This window comes from Trichosurus vulpecula, chromosome 6 (assembly GCF_011100635.1).
Source record: "Trichosurus vulpecula isolate mTriVul1 chromosome 6, mTriVul1.pri, whole genome shotgun sequence".
Taxonomy (NCBI): domain Eukaryota; kingdom Metazoa; phylum Chordata; class Mammalia; order Diprotodontia; family Phalangeridae; genus Trichosurus; species Trichosurus vulpecula.
The window spans coordinates 193,513,377-193,527,384 of record NC_050578.1 but is presented as its reverse complement, the minus strand read 5'-3'; positions in this window follow the sequence as shown (position 1 = coordinate 193,527,384).

The following is a 14,008-nucleotide window of genomic DNA, read 5'->3' as shown; positions in this document are numbered from 1 at the left end:
AGTGTATCCAGAACTGAGTTTATTTCTTTTTTTCACCAAAATGCTTTCCTTTGAGTTCATTTTCTATTGGTAACAATCGCCATTCATTCACTATCTTACACTGAGCACGTTAGTGCTATATTCAGCTCTTCCCTTTCCATGAGTTCCATTCACTGACTCATAGAGTCTATTTCTAAAATATTCTCAACTCTATTCCTGCTGCTACTACCTTAGAATAGATCATTATTACAACTCACCTGGACTATTATAGTAGCCACCTAACTAGCTATTTTGCTTCCACTCTTTCTTATTTTTGACCCCACCCCACCCCTTCACTCTTCTGGATTAATATATGTAAATATAATTCATAGTTTGTTAGCATTCATAGTCATTTGTTATCATTCATATTTCTGTTAGTGTCACTCTGCTCAAAATCATTCAATGGCTCTCTACTACCTGCGACATAACATTCAGATTTTAACCTGGCACTCAACATTCCCCACAATCCTTAACCTTTCTAGAATTGCCTCATGCTACAACCACTCATGCTTCAGCAAAATTGGACAACTACCCCTTCCCTCTACCCCCGGCACCCAACAATGCATGGCCTCCGTATTTAATGCTTCTATGCCTTTGTTCACTTTATTTTCTTGGTCTAGAATGTTTCCCTTCATTTTGGCCCTTTTCTTATCTATTTTTAAAAGTCCTGCTCAAATTCTTTCTCTTTCATGAAACCTTTCCTGTGCCCTTCATTTGGAAATGATCTTTCCTTCATGAGACCTTACATGACACTTTCTGCGTGCACCATACTTCTCACGTATTCTATTTTTTATTTGTATGCGTCACCCCTCTCTCCTACCAAATTGTAAACTCCTTGGGGGCAGGGATTTCATTTGTTTCCATCTTTTAAAAATTTCTACCCATATTTTGACTCCACCACTTCAGTACCTAGTGTACTTCTATTATCAAGAAGTGGCAATGGCCTTTAAGAAAAGAAAGTAAGAAGGATTGGCTGGACCTGATAAGTATAGTGACGTGGGCTAGGAAGGCTCAGTCCCTTATTTATCCTCCCTGCTCCATGTGAGAGTAAGGTGGGAAGGGCAATAAGATGTGGCATCACAAGCAGCCAAATGTGGCTGATGAATTCATATGGCGCAACTACTTGGTACTAAAGACAGAGTTTTATAAAGGAAGTCTTTAGCAATTGTGGGGATCAGTAAAATCTTCATGCAGAAGATGATGCCTGCAACAGCTTAAGGCTATAAGAGCTACAGATAAGGAGGAAGTGTATTCCAGGGATAAGAGATTGCCAGTACAAATGATGGAGTCTCATGTCTATATTCACATATATACCTGTGTCTATCTGTAAAGTGTTTTAAATTCTGAACTATTAAGGCTTAAAAAACTGCAGTAAGACTTTTGAAGCATTTGTATATTGGATAGGTGCTGCAAATGGACAAATGAGCTGGGACCAGAATTAAGTGACAAGAAGGAATCAGGCTGCGTCGCATTTGAGAAATTGTGTACTCCTTTCAGTTTCTCAAACAACTGCCGCTGCTAATTTTGATCACTTTTATATCATCTCTTTAATAGTTTTCTTTTTAATGTGTTTTTATTTAAAGTTTAATATGCCATTTGCTTTTATGTCACCATTATATTTTGGAAGGAAAAAAAAAACTTCTCCCAACCCTAGCTTGTCCTCTCTTTCGTGATAAAAAAATTAAATTAGACATTTGATAGAGTGATTGCATCTGATGATATATACGATGTCCTGCCAATGTTGTCTCCCTCTTTTCTGCTAAAAGGAGGGCTATCTATTTCAGCATCCAGTACCTTTATTAGTTTTTTCTTAAATTAAGCAGTTCACCTTTCTTTTAGGGCTCTTTTTAGTTACATTGTTACAGTCATTGTATATATTGTTAGTCCATCTCTTTACTACCAGTAATCGACCAATGCCTGTGAAATATAAAACACATCTTGGAAATAGCAAAGCTATGAGGAACTCAAATATCAATCCATATCAATTCAACACACATTTATTAAGCACCTACTATGTTCAAGGCACTTGGGCTACAGAGGTAAAGTAACATAGTACTTGGCCCTGGGGATCCTTGACAACTGGATAAATCAGGGAAAGCTTCATTGAAGAGGCTAGTGCCTGAGCTGAGTCTTGGAGGAACATGAGAGTTCTGACAGGTGAAGGTGAGAAAGGCAGGCATTCTAAGCAAGGTTGATAGATTGTGTGAACACGGAGTCAGAGGAGAGAAAATGTCAAGTTTTGGGACTAGCTGGTAGGCTGGTTTGTCTGGAATGTAGAGAATATGATGGGGAGTGATGTGAAATAAGGCTGGAAAGGTTGATTGAAGCCAGATGCTGGAGGGCCTTTAATGTCAAACTAAAGAGTTTATATTTCTCATGCCTCCCTAGTGGAACTTTCTCTAACCACTGATACTGTCTGGAATTGCTCCTCAATGAGTAGCATGCTCCATACTATTTTCCCTCCCACTGTCTCTGAACATCTAGAAGACAATGTATGTCACCTGTTCTCCATCCCCAGCCGCCTGCTCCCTTACTTCCTTCCACATCAAGCTTCCCTTACTCTGAAATGTCTCACTCCTGATCTGCTGCCCTTTTCCCATTGTTTAAGTCAATCAGTCAGTCAATAAACATTTATTAAACATCTACTGTGTGCCAGGCGCTCTGCTAAGTACTGGGTATGAAAAAAGAGACAAAATAGTCCCTACTCTCAAAGAGCTCACAGTCTAATGGGGAGAAAGCATGTGAGCAGCAATGTACAAATTATTTATAAACTTAGAGATGATTGTGCTATCTGGAATGCATGCTCCAAAATTGAAAAACTTCATTTCATCTTGAACAAATTTGTTCCTCACTCCTATCTTCTTCTCACTCCACTCCTTCTTCTTCTACTAATTCAGACTCGACTCCCTCCTGATGACACTGCTTACCTTTCTGGTATGGGGTATACTTTTTCTCGTACACCTTGACTCATTGGTCACAGTGGAAGAGTCAGAATACACCTTGGTCACTGTTGCTACTTCCAGATTTTTCCTCTACCTCCAGTGCTCAGCAACCCCACCTCCTTTGAGGTTTAGGCTATCTAATTTTCTTTCCAGCTACAAATCCTAATGGCTGTTACTGACCCAAAAGACATTCTTCTTCTTCCTCAAATACCCTAATTTGCAAGGCACTGGATGTCATCAATCCCCAGTGCCGTAGAATAATTCTACTCCATCTCGGTTACATATAGAGATGGTCATACTTTTGGAATTACAATCACCCTCTAGTTTTCCATTTCCATGTTAACTAACTTCAAAATAACTTTATCTGATCACATTTTATGAACCCAACTTTCCCTATACATTCTGACTCTTTGATTTCTTTGTTTCACATCTTTCCTGTGCTATTACCTTCACAAGGCTATATTCGACTTCCTTCCCTTTCTCAGCCCTTCAGCAAATCAATTTAACTCTGCACTATCCTCTACTTTTGAGTCCTTGCTTCCTTTTGCTGTTACCAAAATCCAACCTCGGATTATTTTTACCATCCATATCCTTTGCTCCTATTCACATGCTATTGACCAGAGCTAGGGAAAAATCAAGAAACTATATGGACTAGGTCTACTACAAATTTATGTCATCTAATCTCAACTAGGCACTAACTGCAATAAGGTAAACTTTCTATTCCTCCTTAAAAGATTCGCTATCCCATCCTCCATAGTGGCTATTTGGAACTTTTTCATCTCTCCTCAAGCTTCTCATGGTACTCTCCACTCTGCCCTTTTAGCTGGTGGTCTCACTCATTCTACACAGAAAAAAATGGAAGCCATTTACTGATCAATTTCCCATCTTACCTCATTCCCATCCTGCATCCCTCTGACATCATTTCCCACTATCATCTCTTTCACACCAGTATCAGAAAAAGAGATGACCTTTCTCCTTGCCAAATATAGACCCTCTAGATATATACTTAATCCCATTTCCTCAAGACTTTTCCAATAGATTGCTCCTATTATTATCCCTACTCTCTCTCATCTTCTGTTCCTATCTTCTGAATCCTTCCTTGATGCTTCTAAACATGCCCATGTCTTTCCTTTTCTTAAAAACAAACCCAAACCTCACTTGATTCTGCTATCTGTCAGTTGCTGTCCTTCCCTTCTTGACTAAATTCCTTGAAGAAGCTATCGGTTCTCCATATCTCCACTTCTTCTCTTCTCATTCTCTTCTAAACTCTCATCTCCATATCCTGTGGGCATCTCAAAGTTAACATGCTCTAAAAATAATTCATTATCTTTTCCTCAAACTCTCACTCCTAATGAATTTCCCACTGTTGTGGGCAATACCATCCTCCAAGTATCCTTGGCTTCTAAAATCAATGTCATGTTCACTCAGTCCCTATATTTAGCTACCTAATCTTGTCATTTCTAGCTTCAATACATTCCTCATATGTGCAGTAGAGGTAGAATTGATGGGACTTGGAAACAAATTATGTATGGAGGATGAGGGAGAATAAAGAGTGAAGGATGAATCTGAGATTATGAACCTATGTGACTAGGAGTTGAAACCTAGTCTGTCTCAGTGACTTGGCCTTCATTGATGTTTTTGTTTTGGTTGTACTCTGAAGATATAGGGTTGTTACTTGACCCAGACTTTGGCTTGTGCTTACTCACATGGATCCTGATTCAGACCTTGCTGCTTCTTCTCTAGGCCGGCTAAACCATCTTCTTATCTCTCTCTAGCCACAGTGAGTGCTCTAATCAACCACACAGGTGCTGTTACAGGTGATATTGCAGGATATAAATAGACTGAGATGTTACCCATGATGATTTCCATGTGCAAAGTGACCAGAAAAGGAGGTTGACTGGTTACCTAACAAGAATAAAATGTAGTTATTGAATTATTTTGAGAGAACATAAATGCCCTTGATAGATCATAGGTGGCCAGTATGCATGCTACATAGGTGCTCTTGAGATATTAAGTGAGCCAGAGGAAGGCATCCAGTGTGCTGGATGGTACCTCAATAGAGGCTTTATGAGAAGGCGTGAACGAGAATCACAGAGGAAGAGAAGCAATAGAAAGTGTCCTGAGCTGCCCTGAGGGATGGAGCACACTTGTGAAATCACAGATACATCACATGATCAAAATGCTTCCTTCAGTGTCTAGCATAGTATGTGATTTATCATATATATTGGATAGATGCTGCAAATTGGATGCTTCTTGTAGTATGGGGCTTACTAAGTGCTTTTTAGGTGATTAAATGAAAGAATTAATTGATTATAAGCATAGAGAGTTTGTTTTGAAATGGTCAGGGTGGAAGGAAAGTCATGGCTGCCTAGCAGCTTAAGCTGGAATTGTGTTTTAGATCTCAGGGAGAATAGAAGCAACATGTACTTTTGACCCTAGTCAACTTTACCCAAAATTGTGAAATTTGTCTTCTTCCCTCTCTTGTCACAGTTGCTTATGCAGAAACACTTCAGGATGGCTATGGCTGCTGTGCAGGGGCTGCAGATGCTCCTTAGAGCTGGGCTGAGCAGATCTCTGTCAAGGAGACCTGGGTGCTGACATTCAGACAGCTGAGCCAAGTTTAGAGACTGGGATAGGGTACAGACAGAGCTGGAAGCCAAGACTCTTCATTGGAGCAGGCAAACAGCTGGGATCCTTCCGCAGAGGCTTCGTTATATTGGCAGACACGAAATGCTGCCTTTTAACTGTTGCCTCTGGGGAGTCTGTCCTAGGCAAGGCTGATATGATCTGGCATGGCCTGAAAGGGACCCAGCCACCTGAAGGTCATTGCTCTATGGTGACCAGAGCCAAATTTTGGTCATGATCCTACCTTTGGCAAGGTGTTAATGAACCCCCTCTTGGGCCTCAGAACTGGAGTCAGGTGGCCAATAAGAAGCAGTTGTCTTGGGCACCAGCTTTTAGCATTGTATCAGAGAAGCAGTCAACAACACCTTGACTGAGGTTCCTGGTGGAACTGAGATTGGCTGAGGATGGGGGGGTGCAAGTGGGTAGGAGGAAGTGATGTCTGTGCAGATGGACTGCAATGCATTGTTGTAGCAGCTGGTTGTATGTGTGTAGAGATGGGAGGTGGGGGTAGAGTCAGCATTAACCATTGATAATTGGGAACTTTAAGGGCTAAGGAAGGGTCATTACTGCAGCTGGAAGATTTAAATAGGTTGGCCAGCTCTGGAGATTTCGTATGGTCTGTACTGTTCACATACTGAGAGTCAGAACTGGGAAGGGTGTGGCTGCATTGTTTCCTTTTCTGAGCAGAAATTTCTCTACAATGCCTATATCTCAGCACATCTTTTCTAGCATCCTGGAGGCTTCTTAGGGAGACACTATGTTTTTTCCAAGTGTCTAATGTCTTATGGCAGTGCTTGCTACTGCCTCCTTAGAGTAAGACATCAGCATTCTAGTAAGGGTTTAGCCTAGAAAGATGTCTATGCAGAGCAAATGGATTCATGCATATCTGTTGCTTGTTCTGAGACTCTAGCTCTTCACCTCAAGGGTACACTTGAGAGTCAAGATGCAGCAAGTCTACTGGCATTCTTCAGAAATTACCCTTCATTCGCCTGTCACTCTAGAGCAGGGGTTCTTAATCCAGGATCCAGAAATTTGTTAAAAAAAATTGGACAACTATATTTCTATATAATTGGTTTCCTTTATAGTCTTACCTTTTTACTTTCTGCATTTAAAAACATTATTCTGATAAGGGGTCCATAGGTTTCACCAGATTGCCAAAGGGGACCATGACACACAAAAAGCTTGAGAATACTTCTGGAGGTGGAAAGAGTTCACAGGCAGAGAAACTAGATATTACAGGCTGTGGGTACCAGGACAATAAGGCAGCTTACTTATTACGTATTGGCTGCTCCTTCAGTTGCATGAACTTTGATAATCCCTTAACCTGAACTCTTGGTAAGTTACTTAAGCTTTTTTTTTTAATAGACCCCCTTTGGCATTCTAGGAAAACCTATTTATTTCTTTTCATAATAATTTTTAAATGCATAAAATAAAATTTATGCCCCATATAACATTCAAAGAGGCATATGGAACAAAACAGTCACTCATTTTTTTTAAATCAAGGAATCTCATATAATTTTGCATGTATGAGAGGCAGCTTTTTGGCCAAGAGACTTTAAACTTGTGTTTTACTCTATTGAATCAAATGCTTTCTTTCGTAATTAATAAATCATAAAAACAGTAGTATTGTTTTCTTTCTACCTCTCAATCAGATGTGTGATGTGAAGTAGTCCCTGTAAAGGATCACCAAGTGAATCACCAACTGCTGGTTCCTTTTTCTTATTTTCATCAAAGTTCCTTTTGATATATGTATAAATCATTTTTATAAATTTTATAGAGATGTGAAATAGGTGCCTGGGTCAGTAGTAAACAGTATCTTCTTGGTTATATTTTTGGGATATTAATACATTCTATGCTATTTTCCTTTCCTTTGATTATTCTACCCTTTGAGGAAGTGTACAAATTAGTTTAAATGCCTTTAAAAAATGTCATCTTCAGAATGGATTCTTTCAGTATTTATTTTGTTGGGTCTAGCTGCATTTCCTAACTTCACTCTTGATTTCCATATTCATTTCCTCATATAGAATAACAGGATCTGAAGTACAGTGTTAGAACTCCAATCAGGTAGAACCACTGTCGTTTGTGAAAATAGATTATTTTAGAAATGCCAACTTCTCTTTCATATCTATGTGTCCTTCTAGTTTCATCTGTACTCTAGGGGTTGATCTGTGTTTGTTTTGGTCTCATGCTATGCTTTCTTCAGATGCATTTTTTCTCTGCTTTTTTTCTCTGATTAGTAAGAAAATATTCTTGGTGATTTTGATTCTCTTCCCCAATGCTTGCTAATGAACTTGTACTCTAGCTCGCTGTAACTTATTGTTGCTTGGTACTTAACAAGGAGATCAAGTGCCTGCTGGCTTGCTGCAGTGATTACTTTATATTGGTTAAACCTCTCTAAAAGTGATAATATTCAGAATCGATGTCTTTACTTTAATCCATGTCCCATTTTTTAGAATCAACATCTTGTTTACATTACTTGGATTGAAGCTGTTATAATTTCTTGTAGTGATTGCTTCTCAGTTGTTTCCTTTTTTAGTTTAATGTTAATACTAACTTTTGCTCTAACCAATAGATGATCTGCCAACATAGAGTAGATTTTGGAATTATACCTACTTTCATAATTAATAATTTCCTGTCTATTAAGATGTAATCAATTTCAATTTGGTGGGTAATTTTGTTCATTATTTATCATGTCCAATGCTTTGCAATGTTCTTTTGAAGAAAGTGTGCACAATATCAATATAAATCTTCTGAATAATATACAAGCCTTTGACCTTTTTCATTCCTTAAACATAAGCCATATTTTCCCATTTTTTTTACCATCATCCCCTGTGCCCAGTTGCACATGATGAAAATCACCGAGTATAGCGGTATATTTGATTCATTTTGGAGAATATTGTTGAGGTCTTCATAGAATTTGACTTTTCATCCTTTGTAACCAACATGAATAAATTACAACTGTTTTTGTGGCGTTCAAAATGCTGAAGCTTATCATGAGCACTATAAGATAGATGAACAAGTTGCTCATGGAATTCTATGTCCTCAAGCCAGCACTCTACCAACTCCTTGATTTTCCCCTCGGAGAGAGACGTGAATCTACCTTCCTTTTACCTTCACATTCTGTCTTCTATTTACATTAACACCAAAATCTCAATATGGATGAAATTTTGTTCCCCTTTTACTCTAATCTGTTTGCTGTTCATGGTAGAAAGATTACACATTTAGAATAAGATAAAGGTTTCTAGAGGATCCCAAAATTGTATAACTCAAAGAAAACTCTGCCTCCTTTACCAAAACTCTACCATGGTCACTGTGGAAGTAGAATGAGGCTGCATAAGATTAAGAGCTAATGTATGTTTTTATCCATTTCATGGGTTGTCATGGCCAAAGAATACATCATCTAGTTATCAGACTGTGGATAAGCTCTTCATACTTAGCAAGGCTGGTCCTAAGAAAGTGGAAGCAGTCTTTCATCAGAACCATACTCAAAAAGTCTTTTTAACCTGGTAGAGCTTGTCTTTCATAGGCAAAAACCTTGCAGAGCCGGAAGTCGCCTACAGTACACAAAAGACTGCGGACTAAAATTCGCAAAATCTACATTTACATGATAATCACAACCGCTAACATTTATAAACAGTTTCTGAGGTTTGAAAATCCCTTTACATGCATTATCACATTTCTCCCAAACACCCTGTGAAATAAATTGTATGGTTATGATCACCCCCATTTTGTAGATGAGGAAACTGAGGCTCCAAAATTAATAGGACTTGCTCATGGCCACGTAGCTAGTAAGTGTTGGAAGCAAGATTCAAATCCAAGTCTCTTTTGACCCCACATTCAGCATGTTTTCCTCTGCTGCAAACTGACCTGCCAAAGCCCACAAAGCTCTTTCCTTACCCTGCGGATCAGGTAAAACACATTTGTTATTCTCCCATTTTACAGATAAGAAAACTGAAGTTCAGAGATGTTAAATGATTTGCCCACGGTCACAAAGCTAGTAGGTGTCAGAGATGGGATTTTGCTTTAAGTCTCCTAAGTACAGGTCCAGCATTCTTTTAACTAGCTTGGCAGGCAGATAAGAGGAGAGATCTGAATATTAGACTTAGGGTCAAGAGGACCTGAGTTCAAATTCTGCCTCAGACACTTATTAGCTGAGTGACACTGAGCTAGTCACTTAAAGTTTCTCAGCATTAGCTTCCTCTTTTGTAAATGGGGATAATATCATCTACTTCACAAGGTGTTTATAAGAATCAAGTGAAATGAAGTAACATACATAAAATACATACTTAAAATAACATACATAAAATCAACTTTCAAGTATTGTATAATAATAATTACCACTGTACCTCTTACTCCTCCCTCACTACTACTATGCCTACTACTACTACTACTACTACTACTACTACTACTACTACTACTATTATTACTACTTACTACTTACTACTACCATCACTACTACTACCACCACTACTATTACTACTACTACTTCTACTACTACTATCACTACTACTACTACTACTACTAACTACTTCTACTACTACTTCTTCTACTACTACTACTACTACTGTCATCATTATTATCTATTTTATCTCTTAAGGGAAATGGGCCTTATCCTCTCTGTTCCCAGTAGAGCAAAAGAATATGGTGGAGGTTTCTTTAGACCAAGGATTCTAAATGTGTGTGTGTGTGTGTGTGTGTGTGTGATGGACCTCTTTGGTAGTCTGGTAAAACTTATGGAAGCCTTGCTCAGAATAATATTTTAAAATACACAAAATAAAATATCTAGGATTATACAGGAAGCCAATTATACTGAAATATAGCTTCAAAATACTAAAAACAACAACACATCGATCCCAGTTTAAGATCCCCTGCTCTACAGTGCATTCGCTTTTTCTTGACAGGAGTCAGTTGAAGAGCTGTTCAGAAATGGCCAAGTTACGGGAAGTGGCTAAAGATAATGAATATTGCTATCAGATTAGTAAGTCTTGTGTCTATGAGTGTGATTACAGCACACTTAATCTTTAAAAATAAGTGAAAGCTTAGAAGACATTAGAAAGAAAGAAGGCATTACTCTTCTAGAAGCCCTAGTTTTAACAATAATTTTGAGGGAAGGGGATCATGAAACTTTCCCTAGGTTCTCTAAAAATAAGTGACATTTACTTTGCCTAGAGAAAAAGGAAATATATGCCACCAGCCAATCTTAAGAACAAGGACTTAAGGAAGCATAATTAAATCAAATAAATGGAGTTAGTTTTCACCATTCCAAGGAGGCTGATGACTGCCGCTCTCTACACCCTCCTGGGTCTTGGCTGACCTTGGGCCCCTGGTGTATAACAGGAGGCACAAATCAACCAGCCGTATGACATCATCCAAAAAGAGCACAGTTGAAAGGTCACATCGACAGATGTTCTGCATTATGAGTAGAGTTGGATGAACTCATTATGCCTAATGGGAATGAATTTATGACATTATTGACATAATCGTACCAATAAAAATAGATTTAAACCATAGAATGATTCTGTTGCACAAAGTTCTGGAATCTCTTAACATAATTCTAAGAGAAATTACTTTTGGATAATTGGCACCTTCTGTCATTCTGGTGACATTTGTATTGTTGTGTTGCTGTTGAATAATAATCAATTCTTGATTATACGCCTTATTGTGGAGGAGCAATGGTGTAGGTAATCTGAAACAATGAATAGTGCTCAAAATTACAGATATTTGACTTTGGAATACATGTGTTCATTCTACCAGCATTTTTAAGTGTATGATACTGTTTGGTACCATGAGTGATGCTATAGAAAGAGAGGACAAGAAGATCTTTTCTAGAATCTTGAACCAAATGGAAAATGTATTTGGGGAGCCAAGATGCACATTCGTGGAAAAAACCAGTTCTGGACATTCTATGGCAACATATGTGAGAAAATAAGATCAATTACATAATGGACATTATAGAAGGTAACTGGGAGTCAGGATGTTAATATTTTAGAGTTAAAAAGTACCTTTGAGATCATTTTGTAAGTGAGGAAATGGGGTCCCAGAGACTTAAACTGACTTGTGCAGAGATGAGAGGACTCATTCAAATGCTCCCATTGACTAGTCTGTAACCTTGTAAGTTGTTTCATTTCAAGTCAACAAGGGATTTACCCAGATACACAAGAGGACAATTACCATGCTTCTATCCTGCTGGGAACCTCCTAAAGACTAATGAGATGGAATCTGGAAATTCTTCTAGGTTCCACGTAAAAGGAGAAATGGAGAAAACAGGAGAAGAAAGATATGATTAAATAGCCAGTCCTTACCTGGCCATCACACAACTAGGGAATCTAGTGTTTCATGTTTTAAGTAATTTTACTTGTTTTCCAATGGACTCATAATCTTTGCCCACCTATAATAAAAAGGGCATTTTAAAATGACTGAAATTTTTGGCAGTGCTTAAATTTCCTGCCTCCCTACCTACTCCCTCCACTCCCCCATGTACATAACAAATACCTAACTAAGCTTCTCTGTCAAACAGGAAAAATGGAAGCCCAAAATGTAAGAATGCATCTAAGCCCTCATACTTGACACTGGCTTGGGCTGTGATCTCTCCTATGACAAAAATTGATGAATTACAGTCAAAGGAAAGCCTGTGATAAATGCATGGCATTCCTTCCATTTTAGCAAAGACCTGAAGGATTTGGATGAGAATATTTTGGGATATAACTTTGTATTTTTAAATTAACTGTTAAAGTAGCAATCAAATATCAACCAGAAAGTTCAGAGAAACATTGGGCTTTTTTGAGTACAGTGAACCCCAAACTGGATGTTAAAAGAATTGGGTTCTCGTCGATGTAACCACTTGTTACCTGTGTGACTTTGGAAAAGTCACTAAGCCTTTTTACATTTCAGACTATTTATCTATAAAATGTGCATATTATTTGCATTACTTATATGAAGATTGATATAATAATAATAGCTAGCATGTATGTAGAACCTACTCTGGTGCTAGGCATTATGCTAATCACTTGACAAATGTTACCTCATTCAATCCTAAAAACATCCCTTGGAGATAGGTGATATTACTATTTCAATTTTACAGATGAAGAAATTCAGGTAAACAGAAGTTAAGTGACTTGCCCAAGGTCACACAACTAGTAAGTGTCAAATTTGAGGCAAATTTGAACTCAGCTCTTCCTAACTTCAGGCCTAGTGCTCTATCCAGCTGCTTGAAGATTAAATAAGACAATACATGTATCAACTATTATAATAAATATTTTAATACAGTGCAATGAATAATGTTTTTAATACAAATAACCATCATTATAATCATAATCATAGCATGCACACACATACACACAGATATATAATTAGCATTTAGCATCACTATCATATAGCACTATATATATCACAAACATTTAAAGTTTATAAAGCTTTTTACGTATGATAACTCATTCTATCCTCAAAACAACCCTGGGAGGTGCTATTCTTATCCCCACTGTGCAGATCAGAAAACTGAAGCTGAGCAGATTTAAGTGACTTGATCATGGTCACATAGCTATAAGTTTCTAAGGCTGAAATCAAACTCTGGACTTCCTAAATCCAGGACCAGAGTTCTATCCACTGTGCCACTTAAGTTATAACTTAAAAAGAAAAAGCAGATTTTTCCTGAGATCAGATAAAGAAAGGGAATAGATTTGGATGAAAGAATCCATCAATTTTCAGCTGCAAAGGACCTGAGAGACCATCTACTTTGGAAAATGAGACCCAACGAGGCTAAACAAATTGCCCACAGGCATACAGGTTGTAGGTCTCAAAGGTGATGTTTGAAGCCAGGTACTCTGACTCCAGGATCTCTGCATTTTAAAAAATTGTTGCACACTTCTATTATAGTTATAGAAAGCATTGTCTTTCCAGCCTCCATTTAATGCTAAAGGTGGCTTCTCCCACTTAGAGAATAGGTACATGGCCTTCTCTAAGACATGTATTTGAGTCTATGGGAGTCCTTTTTTTCTTTTTATCTTGAATTTTATGAGGCATGTTTGATTATATTTCAAATCCTACATTATAGCATGTGCACAAAAAGGAGCTAGCCCTTTTGAAATGGCTGCTAAGGGTGACATTTTGGTATCTGATTTGTCAACAGTTCAAGCATCAGATAGATGGAGGGATTCAGTTCAAGATGAGACTGGAAACATAGAATGGTGCCAGATTGTGGAGGGCCTCAAATGACATATAATGGAGTTTGAACTTTACTTAGTAGAAAATAGGGAACCGTTAAACTGTTTTGAGTTGAGAAGTGGTATAACCAGATCTATACACAAAGTATAGATGAGACTTGAACTGTCTTTAGTCTTTCACTGAAGAATTCTTCTGGTGGTGGTGGTTTTTTTTTTTCTGATAAGAGGCATGGTCTTATGGAGATCACTTCCCACTGGACAGCC